The sequence below is a fragment of the Benincasa hispida genome, chromosome 12 (assembly GCF_009727055.1).
Source record: "Benincasa hispida cultivar B227 chromosome 12, ASM972705v1, whole genome shotgun sequence".
Classification (NCBI taxonomy): domain Eukaryota; kingdom Viridiplantae; phylum Streptophyta; class Magnoliopsida; order Cucurbitales; family Cucurbitaceae; genus Benincasa; species Benincasa hispida.
The window spans coordinates 2,093,682-2,115,675 of record NC_052360.1 but is presented as its reverse complement, the minus strand read 5'-3'; positions in this window follow the sequence as shown (position 1 = coordinate 2,115,675).

Genomic DNA, 21,994 nt, shown 5'->3' with positions numbered 1-21,994 from the left:
AACACCATAGAAAGATCATGGTCCTGTTCAACAAAATGTAAATTAAATAGATGTATATACACACAACTTTTTCCAAGAGTTGTAATTTAACCTAACTCAAATTAAACAAAAAAGTGTTTGCCTGATGCCAAAATAGGTGTAGTTCGACATCAAACATGTACTATCAAATCTCAAAAGTTCACACGTTACCAATAATTTTATCTCAAAACATATTGCGAAAATCTACACAATAAAACTTTACACCTTAAGTCACCACATCAATGCTAACATGAATGATTTTATAAATGATTTTCACCTTTCATAATGATCTTGTCTATATGTGTAGACAATGTCACATACGTCTTTCGATTTTTACACAATTTTCTAAATTTCCATCTTCTAATAGGGAAGTAAAAAAGAACACTCAAGAACATTTGAAACAAATTTTAAATTTTATAGGTGAAGACAAAAATTTTCAGAATCAAGTAGTTGAAATGATAGATTATTTGTGTCTTTGAGTTAAATGAATTAAAACATTTCATTTAACGTCACTAAGGATTATGTGATACATTGAAAATTGAATATTGATTTTAATTTATATGGGAGAAAAATGGAAGATGACCTGTAACAAGCAAAAACCAAAAACAAAATAACAAAGAAACAAAACTCCTGAGATTTCATCATCATACATATACCAAAAATGAGTTGTTCAAAAGCATCAGCCGATTTAATTAATTCCCCCCTCTGCTTCTCTGCTTTGCTTTCACCATTTTGTCTTCATCTAAAGCTTTAAACAACAGCAATGGAAACTCCAAAGAGAAGCCACTAATCTCAATAATTTACTTAATAAATTATCTTTGAAAAGAATTAATAATTAAGGGTTCTAAGGAATATTCTTCATATTCTCAAACACAGACAGATCGTTCAATTCATCCATGAATTTCAATTCTTACAACAATGAAACTCCGTTACAAACAAGAGAAACTCGCACAAAACCTCTTGATTTTTCTTTTTCTATTTTTTTTCCATAATTTTCAAAGTCAGTAAAATCACTCCACAAAATGTAAAAACAAAAATTCTCTTCCTAATAATCATATGAAACAGAATACGATCCGCAATATAGATTACGAGAAAGAACGAGGACAAGCCTCTTAGGAATTGGATTATTATCTATGAGCAGTTACCAAAGTCTCAATGAATCTCAATCCATCAAACCTCGGCGCAAATTTCTCCTTCTCCGATGAAGAATCCGAGCCGCAACCTCTATTCGCACCAGATTCCGAAACGAAGCCCTAGAAAGAAACACAATCCGCCAAATCAAAGAGAAAAAAACCGATTAGGTCCTTAATATTCTTCCAAATCGAGAAACGGAACATTCGGAATCAAAGGCGATGGAGACAATACCTGTTGAGAGGGAGGATAAAGAGCGAGGTCGCGATCTCCATTGGAGGAGGAAGAAGAAGAGGAGAAAGCCATGGTGGAGGCAGCGAGAACGGAGGCAAGCAACGTGCAAGAGCCTTTCATGGTTGGTGAGACGGTGGTGGCGAAATCCGACGACGGTCGCCGGATCTCGGCCGATTAGGGAGGGAATGAGGAAGAAGATCGGCGATGAAATTCTTGTGCGCACCGCTGAAAATTGACCTCAGAGCGCAAAAGAACGGATGGGGGATTTTAATTCTTCTTATATTATTCAGCGGTTGTGGCGTGTTTTTATTTTGTATTTGAGGAATTTCGTGATTTAATTAAATTGAATTTGGATTTAAGATCCGCGCTTTCGCTTCGTTTTCCAGCTACCTCATTTTACGCCGTCCATTCACGTCGTATCTCGTGGACCCACGGGCCGACGTGGCGCTTTACAATATACATAATATAATAATAATAATAAAATGAATAAAAAGGCTAGATGGTCAATTTGGTCGGTTTGGGCTAAGTTTCGATTTGTTTTACAAACTTTTCAATTTATTCTTTTATCGTTTGATTTTGTTCCAATTTGGTGTTTGTGATTTGAAAAGTGTTGAGATCTTTTACGGAATAATTTTAGAATTTTTTATTTTAGTGATAATATTTATATAAAATTATTTTTTATAGATTCATTTTTTTCAATTAATAAAATTTATTTATATAATCTCGTTCAATAATAATTATTTGAAATTTTGTTTTTTTTTTAAATTTTTAAAAATTAAATATATGAATACTATGTCTATTTACTGTTTTCTTTATTTACTTCATTTGTTATCTATGTTTTAAGAGTGTTTTAAAATTAAAGCAAGGTTTTGAAAATAAAAAAATTTTAAAAATATTTGTTAATGTCTTTTCAATATTTAGCAAAGAAGTGTTTGATTATGTGAAGTATTGAGAAAATCTGGTTAATTTTTTTAAAATAAGATATCAAATTATTTTTAAACTAGATCTAAACAATTTAAATGTGATTTTAACCTTCTCGAAACTCTTCATAATTTTTTAGTCCCACACAAAATAAATTTGTCTAAAAACACATTGTGAAAAGGTTGTTTTTTTAGAGCTTAATTTACGGTTGAATGATTTAATTATTTCAAAAATGTTTATATGCACTGATCACTTCATCAAATTTAGGTATTTTTTTTTTTCAAAAAAAATATATATATATACTAAGCTTATAATTTAAGTTTAAAAAAAATGAAAAATGAAAAACAAACCAGTATATTATGGTAATGCTTGTGTCGATGAAATATACTTTCAAGATTTGTTTTTTCTGTCACAGGTTCTAACCATATATAAAAGATTGGGATCCAAATTTTTAACAATGAATGCTATTAGTTTTTTGGCTAAAATAATGTTTTAGTTTATATATATTGAAGTTTACTTAATTTTAGTCTATTTTAGTCTTAAATTTCAAAACTAAAATTTAGTCCATATACTTGAATTTTTAACTTTAGTGTTTTAATTATTATTTTCTAAAAGAAAAACTTTCTGTTATTTATTAACATTTTTTATTACAGAATTTGAAAATATATTTATATACTATATTTGTTTAGATGATCAATATTATTATTATTTAGTAAATTATAATTATAATTAATTTTGAGGTACTAAACTTGAGATTTATTGAAAGTGGTAAATCTAAAATTAGACATTTGAATGAAGAATAAAAAACAATATTTTAATTTTTGTTTTGTGTTTTTTTTTTTAAATAAAAAATTAAGTGAACTAAAACGGAAAGGATAAAATGGGTAATTCAATTGAAGCTAAAAATAGAAGGGCAAAAAGTGGGAGGGGAAGTTGTACACCCGACAGAACACTCATCTGTTCTGTTGACGTTGAGGGCACCACAGCCGTTAGATGGGATTTAAAGTGGGTCCCACTAGTCAGAAACTGAGAAAGGAAATGCTAATATTGTACGAGTGACAGTAGGTTATAAAATCTCTGAAAGATGCCTTGACTGATACTAAAATGAGGTTGAGATTGTGTTTGGAAACACGTTTAACGTGTGCTCGGTTTGTTTCCCGGTCGGTCGACCCCTGCCCAAACCAACCTGATTCTAGAAATAGTACCCACTTTTTTATTTTGTCGTATGAAACATAGACACAGATACAGCTACATGACATGGATAATACAGCGATCGTCAATTTCTAAAAAACTAAGATACGGATATGTCTAAGGATGCACAATTTTTTTATATATTTTTTTAATATATATATTTCTAAAAAATGAGGACCTGATATATTGAAAATACATTTTCTTTTTCTTTAAAAAAAAATTAGGATATAGAGAAATTTAGCATATAAGTTAATAACAATAGCACAATATAAAATACAAATACTGAAATACAAAAAAAAAAAAAAAAAAAAAAAAAAAAAAAAAAAAAAAAAAAAAAAAAAAAACATCTAAGATGTTGAAGTACAATAGTTAATAAAATGCAATAGAAAAGTGACCCATATTATAAAGAAGAAGAAGATTAGAGGGAGAAATATGAAGATAAACGAAGAACTTCTTATTGTTGAAGATATCCAAATGATTTATATTTTGGTGAACTTTGTGGGGACTCAAATGTGAAGATGAAGATTAGATAATTCTAGTCTAGAGTTTGGTACGTTATTTTTTTTTCTTTTAGTTTTGGACTCGAGTAGTGAGCTTTTTAAATAGATTGCCTAGTTTTAGATTGAGAAAGATTAGATGAGTTGCTTGTCTTTTTTCTTAAAAGAAAGTATGCGTAGAAATAGATATGTCAAATTGCGTGTCAGATACATATCTGGGAAGTATATGAAAGTATCCGTATCTGATACGTGTCTGATACAGATTCTTTGCCTCACATGAAGTATCTGTGCTTCATAGATTTTGCCATATAACGACCATCCCCATCATTATTACTCTATTTGAATGCGAAATATTAATAAATGAGTAATTGGGCAAAATTAAAAATATATTGTACTTTTAAAAACAATTTAGAAAAATATGGTACTTTTCAAACTATTTAGAAAAATATTGTATTTTTTTTTAATAGGTCGAGGGTTCAAAATTCGACCTAGTAGGTCAAATTTTTTACTAGGTCGAATTTTAAACTCTCGACCTTGCCATTATTTTTTTTTCTTTTTAATTATTTAGACATTCGACCTTCTTATTTCTTTTTTTTTTAATTTTTCATTTTATAAAAATAATTTCTAAAAATATTTTATTATTTTATTTAAACTCTAAAAAGAATAAATTAAAAAAAATAATATCTCATAAAAATAAAAAAGTGTTGATTAAAATATATCATTTATATAAAAATAATTACAAAAATCAATGTGTCCCACAAGGCGTATGTCATCGATTTCGAGCTGGTTGTCGTCGTCGACTTCAAACTTGAGGTTGCTCGGGTTCTTCTTAATGTTGCTTTGGTACCTCTACAAGCGCTTCATAATATAAATATTCATTATGCTCTCCATGACCCCGACCATGTCCATGTACGTATGAAGAAGAAATACCAGCCTCTGAGTCATAATGTCCTGAACCAAATGCTGGCATCACCATCATCGAACTAACATAATCAGTTTGACTCTGCGTCTGCATCATAGGGGGCAACTCTTCCACATTATGGGCAACCTCATCAAACTTATCCTCTTCCTGAACAGATCCTCTACGTCTAGGAGCTAGTGGAGGAACAATAGGTATATCGTACATATAATGTATTTCCTCCATATAGCTTTGGTTGTCACTACATATAGCAAGAACCTGGTTCGGATCATTCGCAACCTCACGGAGTCTACTATTGTTCGATCTCTGTGAATTATAAAACAATTAGATAATATTTTAAATAAATTTAAATTAAAAATAAATAGATAATATTCATTCATTTACCAAATGACCCACAACTGCTCCCGGACGAGTGACGTAGCGCCTTGTGATTATTATACAAATGAATATATTCTTGAGTGATATCCCTGTCAAACTGTTCAAGAGAAACCCCCACTGCAATAAACCTTGCACGATAGTTCCATCGCACTACCAAATATGTGACTTTTTTCGGACCAATCTCCAGTCCTTAAGTCAATATCATGCAGTAGGGGTTCAATATTATAAGGCGGTGGGACATCCTGCTGAAAACCGAATTGTCTCATCACCCTGTCAGGAAGATGTCACTCACCAATGTGAAAGCATATGAGAGGACTCATCGTCCACCATATATTTTGACCAGTCGTACAAAAATTAGGCAAAGTATGCATAATAATTTTGTACGACTCCCAAATAACTTGGAACACAAAATATTATATTAAAGAACATTAAAGACAAATACAATAAAAATGTGTATAAAATAATCAATTAGGTTCAGTGTAATGTACCTGATCAGGTTGAAGCAGATCAAATATATATCTATATTGGCTGACTACATGTGTGGCTGTCCTAGTTACACAAAATTTGTCTCTCCACCTAAATTTTTAAATTGATAATTTAGAATTTAAATTAACTAGATCAGTGATATAAAAATTAAATTGAATTAAAACAACATACCGAGAACCGTAGGCTCGTCCAACTAACTGAGCGTCATTAACATGTTGTAACTGTGGAGCCATTGATGGAAATCGCTCCCAAGCCCATAGTTGCAAAAGTATAAGAGGCTCAGCTATCTCTTAAACCTCAGGTCTTGTTGCTTTACATAGTTGTCTATACACCCATGTCAAACATACTCCATCCCACGAATACCGCCCCGCATCATGGAGGTTAGCTAATAATGGCAGGAACATCAAATGAACAAATGACTTGATTTATCTGAAAACAGACTTCCACCCATCATTTGTGGTATATATGCTCACGCATATCTTATGACAGTTTTCTCGTTTGCATCATCTGTGAGCTCACGGAATTGTGTTCCTAACCATATCAAACTTAACCTTGATCCTTTTATCTTATCGGCAAGTGGGGTTGCACCGAGGTACAGTTGACAAACTTGTGACCAGTCATCGTACATCACTTCGGTGACCAGCTCACCGTCAACAGGTAACCACAACAACAGTTCTATTTCTTGTAGAGTGATAGTGCATTCTCCAATAGACATATGAAATGTATGCGTCTCGGGCCTTTATCTCTCGACCAAGGCTGTGATAAGATGTTAGTCCAACTGAATAAATCCCAATTCTAGGCAACCCATAGAATCCAGATGTGCGCAGTAGCAGTAGTATTCGAGGGTGGAGCGGGATATTGCGCTGGAGAACTGTCTCTCGATGCCTGCAAGATATTTCTTCAGTAGGACGATCTCGCCATACAACAGATGATCGATGAATGGACTGGTCATACAAAAACATCGTGATCAACAGGTTTTGGGTTTAAAGTCATGATCTGAAAGAAAAAAAAATATTTATTTCTCAATTAAAAAATATATTTGTTTCTCAATTAGAAGAATAATGTACAACTTAATTAAAAGAATAATGTACAACTTTATAATGAAAAATTGAATATACAATAAAAGTATCTACACTTAATTAAATAAACATGATAAAAGAAGTATTTATTTCTCAATTACAAGAATAATGTACAACTTTATAATAAAAAAAATTGAATATACAATAAAAGTATCTACACTTAATTAAATAAACATGATAAAAGAAGTATTTATTTCTCAATTAAAAGAATAATGTAAAACTTTATTGATTACAATAAAAAATTGAATATACAATAAATTATTATAAAAAAAATTGAATATACAATAAATTATAATAAAAAATTGAATATACAATAAAATGAATATATAATAAAAAAAATTATTTATTTTTCAATCTCTAACTATCTGGAACCCGTTTTAGTAACGAAGGACACTTCCTTTGATTATGCCCTAACTTATTACAAAATCCGCATCGTTGTCGAGTGGCTGGTTCTGTCCAATCCATCTCGTTGTGATAACGTGAGCTTTTCGGTCTACCAGGTTTTCTCAACAACGATGGATCAGGATGTAAGACGGGCATATTAGGGTGCGTGATCCAGTAATCTTCATGCGGTACAGGTTGAAATTGAGGAGAGTGACATTCAACATTCATTGATAATTTATAGTAGTCCTCAATAAAATCTTCATAGTTCATGTTAAAATGTGAACAAACGGCCATAAAATGCGAGCATGGAATGCCGAATGCTTGCCACTTGTTACATGAATAGTACCTGTTTAGCCTCAATATTTGAATGTTTCCTCCTTTGGCATTGAGACTATGACGTCCAGTCTTCACATGAAACACACCTTCATACCGATTGTATAATTATACTTCATGTTTATTAGATCTTGCAGCCCATTTATTTTATCTTCTCGTGTACGTACTTGGATTTTTACTCCACTTAGTATTATAAAATATGTTTGTACTTCATGTTTACTAGATCTTGCACCCCTATCCTATTTACATTTACATACAAATGCAATAAATTCGGCAATGGCATTGCCATTGAGAACATCAAGTTCATAGCATTCGAATTAGGGAATGACATAAACCATAAACCTTATTGATCCTGATGGTTCTAGATTAGGATGTCTATATATTATTTCTATCTGATTTGTTCCCATATCTACACTAAGTAACATCCCAACCATTTCAATGAATTGTTCAAATACAATTCCACTGTTCACATTTATGCTAAAACTCCCGTTGGTCATAGTCAACTATTAGAGCACTATCGCAGACGTGTCAATATTTGTAAACAACAAAAATCTCAAGCATTTGCTTGCCATTTTCTAAAAAAAAAAAAAAAAAAAAAGACAATATTCAACTTTTTGTATTATACTTTTTATAAGAAGTATATTAAAAAATATTAAACTTTTTAAAAAAATCACAGTAATTTTACTTTTTATAAGAAGTATATTAAAAAATCACAATAATTTTATATTAAATTAAAAATATTAAAATTTTTAATTTATAAACATAAACTTTTTAAGTTTTATGAACATCAACTTTTTAAACATAACAATAAATTAAACTTTTTATAACTATTTTTAAAACATAACAATAAATTAAACTTTTTATAACTATTTTTAAACATAACAACAAATTAAACTTTTCAAAGATTACAATGAAGAAAACTTTTTAAAACTATTTTTTCAAATTTAATACAAAACAAAAAATTAAATTAAATTATACTTTTTCAAACTATTTTAAACTATATTTTCAAAGTTAATACTAGAAAATCAAATATCATAAGAAATATATTAAAAAAATCACAATAACTATCACAATAATTTTATATTAAACTATAAATATCAAATTTTTAAACATAACAATAAACTAAACATTTTAACACTATAAACATTAAAGTTAATACTAAAGAAATCAAATATCGTAGGAATAAACTAAACTTTTCAAATACTAAACTTTTTAAACTATACTAAACTTGTTAACTATCACAATAATTTTCTATTAAACTATAAATATCAACTTTTTAAACATAACAATAAACTAAACATTTTAATACTATAAACATCAAAGTCAATACTAAAGAAATCAAATATCATATGAATAAACTAAACTTTTTAAACTATACTAAACTTGTTAACTATCACAATAATTTTGTATTAAACTATAAATATCAACTTTTTAAACTTAACAATAAACTAAACATTTTACACTATAAACATCAAAGTTAATACTAAAGAAATCAAATATCATAAGAATAAACTAAAATTTTCAAATATCATAAGTTCAACTCACAGATTCGACGGTAGTTCTCTTTTTTTCTTCAAAGTGACAACGTTCACCATTTTTTCCTGTTATTTGTTATCTGACAACAACTACAAAAAATTAAAAAAAAATAGAATATATAAAAAATAATAATATAAGAACAAAAATAAAATTTATAATTATTCTTAAAAAATAAAAATTTAGTAGAGTAACGAACCAATATAGTTTGTGATCAAGGGTTGTGTGAGAACAATTTGTATTAAACGAAATACAAGAAGAGAAATGGAAATGGAAAGCAGTGAGTTAAAAAATGGGAGGAGAGGGATATTAAGAAGAAGAGAAATGAAAACGGAAAGCAAATGGGAGGAGAGGGAGATGATTTCGAAGGGTAGTGAGCTGATTTTCGAAGGTAGTGAGTAAGGGAAACAATGAGGCAGTGAGCAAATGAATGGAAAATGGGGGTTTAAAAACACATAGGTCGAGTGTTGAACACTCGACCCATGGGTTGGCAAAATTAAAGTGGTGGTTGAGGGCAGACATGCATGCTGCGGGATTCTTGATCAACAGCGGCAAAAATGGTCAAGCACAACAGCACGGGTGGGATGCATCATAGCTTGTCAAGGGTTGAACTTTCGAGAAAGTTCAACGTTCGACATCCCTTGCTTGTCGAGAGTTAAACTTTTGACTTATGTAGGTCGAAAGTTCAACCTTTGACAACCCTCCATGCAAAACTATTTCTCCACTTTCTCTTTGCTTATCAAATTCTCAACCTTCGATCTCAATATTCGTCGAATCCTCAACCCTCAACTTCTAGCCTCGAACAGACAAAAAAATCACATTTCTCTAATTAGTTTCAAAACCACCCTATTTTCCTAATAAGTTTGCAAAACTACAATATTATAATAAAAGATCCTGAGTAATTGCCCATTTGTACTATTTTAATGATTAAAAATTAAGTGTATACCAATATTTTAAAAGGAATTGCAAATATAGTAAAATCTATCCATCATAAACTATATCGCAAATATAATATAAGATCTGAGTCTAAATTTTATGATATTTGCAAATTCTTTTGTATTGTACTATATTGCTAATCCCTTGTGCTCGATTGCTATATTTGCAATTGACCTTTATAAATTGGGAAAAAAATCTATATATAATAATTTGGGTACCCGTTTCAAATACACATCCCATTTTTCCACAATAACGTTACGAAAATATGGTTGGGTTTTATAGATAGTAAATGCAAATAATTGCCCGTCATCAATAAAGAATTATCGATGTTATTTCAATAAGGGTCATGGATTGTGTTGTATTCATTTTGTTTTAATAACCCTAAATCCAATAAACTAAAATCTTAGGTTATCTTAGGAGTCTTCAACTGTATGTGGAGATATATAGGGATCAATGTTCAAGATACAGTCTAAAGGGTCTAGAGCGATTGTCCTTTGATTTGTATGGGTGAGAGTAGCCAGCTCTCCAACTCATTAAGCTTACCATTTTGGGGACAAGACCGAGTGGAGAGTTGGGAACATAATAATACAAGATGGATTTCACTCATTTCCAACTTTAGGGTAAATAGATGAGTATTTCCTTAAGTGGTGTCTCGGGACTTGACCAAAGGGCCTTACCCTTTCACTGATCCAAGAGGGCTTTCTTTTTAATGGTTGGACCATAAACAGGTTGTTCATTATAGAAGCATTGGTACTTAAGGATATAAAGGTAACCTAGGGGTAAAACGATAGTTTGACTCAATTGGTGTTACGAACACTCGTGAAGGACTAACTTGCTGTTATTGGTCTATATCCGTGGACACAGAAATAGATCTGCAGTGAGAAGAGTGGCGTTAACCACAGTTAATGAATATTGATTAATTTGGTTAATGAGTTTAACCAATTAATCTCATATTGTTGAAGGTTCTAATCTGTAGATCCATGAGGTCTCCTCCTAGCTTGTAAAGGGAATTGAGGTAACTATATTTGAATTGAGTTTGGAAATTTCAAATTCCCTTAAGGAAATAATATAATGTATAATGATACATTAGAAGTTTATATTTTATTCAAACTTTATAATATAAAGTTAATTTTGGATATGATTCAAATTTAATTTTTGGGAGAATTAAATATTTGAAGGAGTTCAAATATTAATTTAATGTAAATTGGATTCATATTAAAACCACAGGTTAAAATTAATGTGTATTTGATGTACTTTAAAACTATAGGTTATGAGATAAATATAATTGAATATGATTCAAATTGAGGTTAAATTAAATATTTAATATTTAATTTAGCAATTATTTAATTGAGGAATTAAATAATTATTTAATTTATTTTAGTTTATTTTTATTTATTTAAATTAATTAAATTAAAACTATAAGTTATGTGAGAGATGTTTCATTTAAATATGATTTAAAATGAAATCATTAATTAAATAAGATTTAATTAATTATTAATTAATTAATTAATTAATAGTTTTAGTTAATATAATTAATTAATTGTATTAAAAAGATAACTCCCACGTAGGAGAGTTACCTGAAATGTGGGTGATCCCACGTTCGTCTCTCTGTTGATAAAAAAACACCGTGTTTTTTTATCACAAGGGAGACATAGTACATAGAAGAGTTTTGTGATAATTTTTTTCTCTCAATTTCCTCTTCTCCAATCTCAATTTTTTCTAGTTCCCACAAACCACTCCTCAAATCTTAGAGAATAGAGGGGTTACTCTTGTGGTGGTGTTGATTTCGATCAAAAGAAGATTTGGCCATTTCATCTGAGTCATCAACGTAAGTAAGGTTTCCTATTCCTTTACTCTGTATTCTTTAATTTTATGCTCAACCTAGGGTAATTTTACAGTAGGAAATTTCTTTGTTGGTCTTTGTATAATTTCTTGGAATTTTTCAGTGTATGGGTATTTTAGAAATCTCAAATTTAAAACGAGTTTGGTTATGTGATTTCCACTGTGTTAGGGCTTTCATCCCTATAAATCCACGAGAAGCAACCGACCATATTTTCTGCGCCAACTTTCATTTAGCTAATAAGCCCGTGGATATCGAGATTCCATAAGCGGTACTTCCCGATACTATGTTTGAAGAGTTTGAATTCCTTATGATAGGGTAAAAAGGACAATTTGCATATAGGGGGTTGTTCTGATTTTACCCAAAGGGTTTGAATTACCCATCGTATTTCTCCCGAGATTATAGAAAATATGGGCAATTTGTCTATTTAGAGTTATCGTTGTAACACCCTGTACATTTTTTTTTTTAGTAATAATGTAATTTCAGTAACTTTAATATTTGGAATTTCAGTAATTGTTATTAGTTGGAGGACATTTTTGGAATTTTGGACTTCAAGTGTAAGTGCGGGAATTTAATTGTTGGCGTGAAATTATTCAAATTGGAAATTAATGGCAGGAATTAATTTTCTTTTGAAACGGAAAGGAATTTAATAGTATAAAACGGAAAGGAATTAAATGTAATTATATTTATTTTCTTTTTTGTTTTATTATTATTATTATCGTTTTTTTTATAAAAAGTCAAATCCCACCCCCCTTTTCTTCCTCAGATTCGTGAGCCCGTCCGACGCCGCCCAAAGCCGTCGCGTCAGTTTCTTCTTCATGACCTCCGTCCACCACTGCTCAAGCGTCGTTCGCTTTTGCCGTCACTGGATCTATCGATTTGGGTAAGATTTCTGCCGTTTGGGTTTGTTTTCGGTTGATTCTTGAATACTCATTTACTTTTGGCATCAATTGGTTGATACTCATTGTCTTTCAACTTTGTATTCAAGTTTGTGAAGGTATTGAGGTGTTGTTCAGTGAAGTTGGAGTTTGTTTTAGTGAGTTTTGGTAAGTTTTATGCTTTGATTACCTCTTGTGGATTAATTTTGGTTGTTGAAAAATTTTGGTAAAGTCATTTGGAAGTGATTTTTTGACGAGGCTACATATGGATAATTTATTTGAGACATTAGTGAAGTATGTATTTGATTCAAGCTTTAATCATGTAAGCCTGATTTCAAATTATGATTAAGGGGTTGATTCAAGAATTTCATTCAAGATGAAGAAGAGTTTGGTTTGCTAATTATTTGGGCTTAAAATTGGAGGTTTGGAAGGTAAATTCGAATTGGACCACACCTTAGGTAAGGTTATCTGAAAATATTTTGTAATATTTGGGTGTTTGGAATTTGGCCGTAACTATTAATTTTAAAGCTTGGTTTATGTTTAGGCTTAATTAAGGATTTAAGAATTTCACAAAGATTCAATTGCTTTTTGGCTCAACCTAATATCAAGGTAAGTAATCTTACTACTGGAACTGCCCACGTTCCAGACATTAGATGTATGCTAGCATGTTAAATGAAGGTTATGGCAGAATGACAGCATGAATGATTGATAGTATAACATGATTAAAGTATGTTCTGTTACAAGATCCAAATTATTTATTTATGCACATAGACACTTGAATGCTGATATGAGATGGTATGTCCTTCCATGGTTGTATTTGATCTGATGATGTGAGGTATACATGTATGTTGAGGTATATGTGTATGTTGTAGAGCCATGATATTGAGGTTCACATGTATGTCATAGATTCGTGCAGTGATGATTATGATGTTGGGACTGTGCAAATGTCCTTACTGATTAGTTAGATGCCCATTAGATTTTGTGTTTCCTTCGGGATTCACCAGTTTGTGTTTTCTTTGGGATTCACCAGTTTGTATTTCCTTTGGGATTCACCAGTTTTTGTTTCCTACAGGATTTACCAGTTTGTGTTTCCTTCGGGATTCACCAGTTTGTGTCTCCTTCGGGATTCACCAAAGGTAGTGAGCATACTTAACTACAGTAGGATAGGACTCAGTCTCCTTCTTGTTTCATGTGCATATGTGTCCCATGAAGAACTAGAGTAGTTTATATGTTTCACCAAAGGTGGGTATCTAGAGAACATAGATGCCCAGCCTGACCCCAGTAGTGGGGTTATTTACTGAGTATTTTATACTCATTCTTTCTCATGTTGTTGTTTCAGGTAATGGTAGAGATGCACCAGCGATGGACAAGCGGAATTCATGATCGAGTCACTGGGACTAGTTTTATGCTTCCGCTCATGAGATTTAGATTTATTTTCATGTTTTTTCTTAACTTTCCGTTTTGATGTTTGAAACCTACTATTAAGAATCGTTTTCAGACTTATTTATTATCATTTATGATTTATGGGTACCCTATTGTTGTTTTTAATATTTGATTTTAATGAAAGTCTTTTGCACTTACCTCATTTATTTAGCATTTATTTCACCATAAAAGAGTGTCGTTTTAAGTTCCATACATGTATGTATTTAGTAACGACCTAACTTAAGTCCTAGGGGGTCGGGTCGTTACAATCGTCCCACTAAAAAAAGATTCTTGTGATAGGGCCTATTGCTCGTAAGAAATATAGTGAAATCACTTTTCTATTGCTTCCCCAGACCTTGCGATGAAGAAAGATGTTCACTTTTAAAAATATCCCATATATGTATGCGAGAACAGGAGAAGTGGTCAGATTTATCCTGATGGGAGTCAGAATAATAAGAATGTTTATAATGCTATAGCAACAGGTATAGTAAGCAAAATAATATAAAAAGAAAAGGAAGGATATGAAATAACCAGAACTAGTCTAGGTTGCATGTAGGCATGATTTAGGTTTCGTTTAGAAAAATGTCAAAATCGAAAATGAATGTGCGTTTTTCCACAAATCATGCCTAGATCACGTGTAGGATATTTTTCAATTCCTGTTTTGCTCATAATGAGGTCACTGGTTTTGAGGTTCGTGTTCTTAAAATTACACTGTAATTGTTGAAGTTGACGTAATGACGTAATTATGGATAAAGTGTATTGTTATCAAATTGCAGTCTAACTGATTCAATAAAATAACAATTAATGACCTCTTCCTGATTTTTCTCACTAGAATTGAATTCGAAATTTATTTTATATTAGCAAAGTAGATTTTGTATAGCTATTTTTTGAATTAACAATGATTACCGAAAACATACTAATTTTTTTTTTCAAAATATAAATTTAAATTCTATACCGTATTTGATTTTTTCAAACTAATTTTCAAATACACTTTTTCAAAAACATTTTTTATATTTCTAAATGTTTGTTACCATATTTTATTTTATCTAAATTTTTTCATCATTTTCTACATAATCTTGTCAAATTAATTTTATCTCTTTCATACTTTTGCATGTTTCAATTTGTTTGTTACTAATTTCAAATTTAATACCTATTCTTATCGGACTTAAATCAATCTAGATCTTTCTTAATCAGTATTTCTAAAAAAGTGTTTGTCAATGACACATAAGTTTGGACTTCAACTTTGGTTTTGAAGGAACAGCAAAAGGGGATCGTCCCAATTTTACAAGTTTACACATAATCGAAATTTACAGAACAAAAAAATATTTATGCATCATATAATTTCATAGCATGCTGAAAAGGAATTAGGGAAAAGAAAGTTACTTAAGGATTGAGAATTAGGAGTTGTGGGCTTTAAATTTTGGGAAGAGGGAAAATATTTTGAGAGAGGGAGAAGAAAAACATTTTCTTATGTGTTTTATTATTATTATTTTTTTAAAAAAAAACAGAGAAGTCTCCCACTTTGATACTTAGAGATTAGGAGAAGAAGATGAGTAGAAAACATAAACCTTTTTTTCACCACACACAATCAATTTGAGAGAAAATTAAGGGGAGAAAGTTATAACTCCCTCATTTTAATTAAATTAAAATTAAATAAATAAATTAAATATATATTAGTATATATATTATATATATATATAATATCCAACTAACTTATTATATGTATATTTAACTATATGATATATCAAATATAATACATAATTTACAGTTTTTTATATGGTATAAAATACAATCTAATCTATAGTTTTAATTTTTCTCAATAGTGCATGGTATTTAATATAAATCGCATTTATACTAAATGCAATTATATGAATCTATCCATATAATTAGTATTTGAATCACATTTAAATATTTAATTCCTCTCAAAATAAATTTTATGTTATAATGTATCGAATACATTATATTAATTATATCACATATAAATAATTTAATTAATTATATCATATTAATTAATTCCTTCAATTAATTTGAACAATTCAAGTTAACCAAAAATTAATTTTGAAAAATCCCTGTTAAACTACAGAGAGGACCTTATGGACCTGTAGATTGAAACTCCAATGATACTTGGATAATTAATTAAACTGTTAAATAAATTACCTACCATCCAATAACTACCGGTCACTCCACTAAAGATCGACAGCTGCACTCTTTGCGCTACAAATATATTTTTGTGTCTATTGGATATAACCAGTCAATAGGGCGATGACCCTTCACAAATTGCTCGTAAGTACAGCTAAGCCAAAATTATTGTTTTGCCCCTATCGTTATATCTAACTCCTTAAGTACCACTGATCCCTCTAATGAACAATAAGTCATAGTCCAACTATAACCAAATTTCTCTCGAGCCAAGAGTGGGTGTGGTCACATTGTTCAAGCCCCAGAATCAGCCCTTAAGGGAGCAATTTATCTACTTATTCCGACCTCGGAGAAAGAGTGAATTTCGTCTTGTGTAGCTGTGTTCTTAGCTCCCCAATCAGACGAATCCCCAAAATGGTAGGCATATTGAGGCAATGATTTGGCCACTCACACCCATGCAAATCAAAGAACCACCTTCATAGGCAGGAGTTCACAACCCACCCATAATTCAGGTCCACCTATGGTCATCTTGGTGAAATGTAAGTCTCTATTATTAATGGCGTTATATAATGAGACTAATCATTTCGTGGTCCGGTCTTATACAGACTCTTTGTATATGATACCCCTCACTCACATGTCTCCACATGAATGATCAGGATCAAGATCAAGATAAGATCATTTGAAACATCTACAAAATGGGTTGTACCGTAGTGTAACTAGGATAAGGTATCCAATCTTATCCATCTACTATAGACCGTTTAGGTTATCATTTAAACATGATCCACCCGTATATCTCTACATACATATTTAAATTGAAGGAACCTTTATCAAAGGGAACCCATAAGCGGAAGCACGATCGATCCAAATTCATTGTGACAGAATTACAAACATTCATAAACATACAAACTAGTTATGCATTTTCTAACAAATTACAACATGCTTTAGTAAATAAAAGTAAAAGGAATGAGAGACATACATTTGAAGAATTTTTCTTCTATAGACCTCTTGCCCTCATGAATACTTGGACCAACAATCTCTTGCTGCCGTTATGATCACAAACAGTCTTCTCCATGAATAAGCAACTTCTCGAATACCACCAGTTGACAATCTTGTAATTATCGGAGTGAGAATCCAGGAGGTGTAGGCTCTGTTATGAATTTGGTGGAGGGTTTGAGGAAACAACGATCGAACTAGACGACCAAGCAAGTGGAAGAGTATACTGTCAATCGTATAGATTTTGTGCTTGATCGTTTAGTAAAACTCAGCAGGTATATGATCGTCTAGAAAAACAGGCGTGATCATTTACACGATTGTTTAGAAAATCTCGCTAAGGAACGCGATTGTTTAGTCAAACTTTACACGATCATTTAGTCAAAGGCGTCTACACGATCGTTTAGTCTCTCACTTAGAAGGTTGTCGTACAATCTCTAGTTAGCTAAACGATTGCTCATGCACTTAATGAAGCGATCCTTTACAAAATGAAAACATTTTTCATTTTATTCTTTAGTTATGAAAATTGAACATAACCTCCCACTTCACACACGATTAAAGGAGAAACCGCCTACAATTATCGTATAATTGTTTTAATTATAAATAAATATAATAACTAACTTATCATATTATATTTATAACCTATAGTTTTAATATCACATCATATGTAACATTTAAACCATAGTCATTTTCTCCATTACTTAATATAAATCATATTTATATCAAAATTCTCCAAGTATATCTCATACATCATGTCAACTATATCACATATAATTGAACCATTTTAATTATATCACATATAATCAAACTCCCTCTTGCCAATTTGAACACTTCAAACTGACCCAAAAACTGATTCTCAACTTGAATTCATTGAGTTACCAAGGGGACTTTATGGACCTATAGCTCGGACTCAAACAACACGTTAATAGTTAACTAAACTTTTTAATCACGAGATCCACCATCCGTTAACAGTCGGACACTCCACTAAAGACCGATAGCTGCACTCTTCTCATTACAGATATATTTCTATGTCTATCGGATATAACTAGTTAACAGTACGATAACCTTTCACAGATCGTTCGTAAGTACAGCTAGGCCAATTTACCATTTTGCCCCTATAGTTACATATAACCCCTTAAGTACCACTAATCCCTCTAATGAACAATACATCATAGTCCTACTATGAGTGGACACCTCTTGGACCATGAGAAGATGTGTGTCGCCACATCGTTCAAGCCCCGGAATCAACCCTTAAGGGAGAAATCTATCTACTTACCCCTACTTCGAGGAAGAAGTGAATTCCTTCTTGTGTAGCTGAGTTTCTAGCTCCCCAATCAGACGAATCCCCAAAGTGGTAGGTTTGAGTCGGCAATCGGGCTACTCGCACCCATGCAAATCGAAGGATCGCCCTTAGAGACAGGAATTCCCAACTCACTTAGAATTAAGGTCATGTTACCTATGGTCATCTTAGTGAAATGAAAGTCTCTGTCATGAACGGTGTTATATAACGAAACTAAATACTTCGTGGTCCGGTCTTATACAAATTCCTTTGTATAGGACACCGCCGCTCGCATGTCTCACATGAATGATCAGGATCAGACCATCTGTAGCACGTCACAACACTTGTAACTATCTACAAAGCTGGCCGTATCTATAGTGTCACCAGGATAAGGTTTCCCTCCTTTATCCATATACTACAGACAATTTAGGTTATCATAAGACATGATCCATTTGTATGTCTCCACATATATGCTTAAGTTACAACGACAACCAGGGATCTTAGTTATTGGTTTGTGGTAAATGCAAATAAAATATCTCATATTATTACATCACAAGCATTTGTTCATACAGGTGTTTACAAATTACAGGATCCTACAAGAGTTTAGGGCATCAACCCCAACATAAATTACATAAACTAACATAGGGTATTTGTTTATTGGATTGGTTGTATGCTCATAAAATAACAATTATTTTTAATTATAACAATTTTTTTATACAAAGTTTATAAACCACGAGAATACAAGAAAGATTTAGGATATCAATCCTAACAATCTTCAACTTGTCCTAAAACTTAGGGAGCCAAATTTACAATACAAATAAAGTACAAAATACAATAAACTAAGGTAAACACTATATTCTAATAAATCTCTCACTTGCCTTAGACAATATGTTGCATATCCCGTAGACCTAGACTTTCTAAATGACCCTCGAACACTTTATCTGTGAAAGCCTTTGTAAACAGATCAGCAACTTTGTGCTTCAAAGCAATCTTCATGACAATCACGTCACCTTGATGCACAATCTCCCGAATTAAGTGATATTTTCGCCAATGTGTTTGTCACTTTGATGACTCCTAGGTTCCTTAGAATTTGCTACAACACTACTATTATCACAATAAAATGTGATGGGCAAACACATATTTGGAATAACTTCCAAATCAGTAAAGAATTTCTTAAGCCAAACAACCTCTTTAACAACTTCACAAGAAGCTACGTATTCGACTTCCATGGTGAAGTCTGCGATGTATCCTTGCTTGATGCTTTGTCAAACTATAGCTTCTTCATTCAAAATAAACACTGACCCTGATGTGGATTTTTTAGAATCCAGATTAGTGTGAATGTCAGAATTTGTGTATCCTGTAAAGATCAAATCCTTATCTCCACACACAAGCATATGGTCCCTCGTTCTTCGAAGGTACTTGAGAATTGTTTTGACGCTGTTCAGTGATCTAATCCTAAATTGGATTGATATCGACTGACAATCCTTACTGCATAGCAAATTTCAGGTCTGATACATAACATTGCATACATAAGGCTACCAACAATCGATGCATATGGAATTCGTCTCATTACCTCAACCTCTTGAGGAGTCTTAGGACATTGTTCCTTAGAAAATACAATTCCATGTGTTAAAGGTAATAAACCATTCTTGGAATTGTGCATCGAATATCTAACAAGCATCTTGTCAATATACGATGCTTGAGACAAGACAATCTTTTGTTCTTACGATCCCTAATGATCTGGATCCCTAGAACAAACTATGCCTCTCCCAAATCTTTCATTTGAAATTGGGCAGCCAGCCATTTCTTTACATCAGTCAAAAAACCTAAATCATTCCCAATGAGTAGGATATCATCCACATACAATACGAAGAAAGTGTTGGGAATGTCCTAAAACTCGCAGTTCGTAATCATGGAAACATATTCTATTTATCAATAAAAATATTGTTAAATCATTTAATCAATAAAAGTATTATTGAAATTGCATTATGTTCTAAAATTCAATAAACCGAATCCATGAATATAGTATGAATACTATGACTCTATGTAGAGACATAAAAGAGGATCAAGTTATAGTATATAGCCAAAAAGGTCTATAAGTATATGGATGAGATTAGGTACCTTGTCTTGGGGACATTATGGATGCGGCCTACTTTGTATACTGATACAAACAAGGCGATTCCAAAATTGTTCATGTGGAGACATGCGAGTGGGGGCATCTTATGCAAAAGAGTTTTTGCATAAGATCAAACCATGAAATAGTAACTTTTCTTTATAACGACCGTTTACTGTTAAAACTGACTATTTCAATTCGGTGACCTAGGGTAACTCGATCTTAATCCTGAGCTAACTATGAACTTCTGTTTATTCGAGATTATCCTTTGATCTGCATAGGTAAGAATAGTTCAACAGCATTGCTCAACAAGCCTCCCATTTTGGGGATAAGAGCAGATAGATAGCTTGGGACATAGTCCTACAAGATAGAATTCGCTCCAACCCATTTTAGGGTTAATAGATAGGTTGTTTCCTTAAGTATTGATTCCTGGTCTTGAACAAAGGGGCCCGCACTCTCATGGCCGAGAGGGACATGGTTTATTAGTTGGACTATAAACCAATTGTTCAATAGAGGATCAGTGGGAGCTTAAGGAGCAAAATGTATCTACAGGGGTAAAACAATAATTTTGATCTAGCTGTAAATATGAACGACCTGTGAAGAATCGACTTACTGATTATGGTTAAATCAAGTGGACATAAATATATCTATAGTGAGGAGAGTGCAACCATCGAGCTATAGTGGTCTGTATTGGTGGTTAATGAATATCGATTAATTCGGTTTAAAGAGTTTAGCCAAGTAATCTTAAATCATTGAAGCACATGATCTGTAGATCCATAAGGTCCCTCTACTAGATTGTAAAATATTACACCTTGGATTAGAATATTGAGTGAATTTGAAGTGTCCAAATTCGAAATTAGGGTTTGAATTTGAAAGGTTCAATATCAATTTTGTAGGGTTTAGATAATTATATTCGATATAATTAACGTTTAATTTTATCGAGATTAAACGTAATTGGAGAGTTTAAAATTTTAAATATTAATTACATGAATAGAATTCATGTTTGAATTAGGTGTTTTATTAATTTAATATTTGATATTAAATTATTGTTTATTTAATTAATTATTTAAATTAAATCATTTTTCAATTTTTAAATTCAATTTATAGAAATTGAACTAAAATTTAAATTATTCTTAAATTTAATTAATTTAAATTAAGAAAATGAAAATGTAAGTGGATTTATCCCAATTTTGGATTTTTATTAGATTATTCCATAATTCAACACCTAGGTCACTCACTAAGTGCAATTTGAAGTGTCATATTGCTGAAGGAGTGAGTGCTTGCATGATTGAGCTT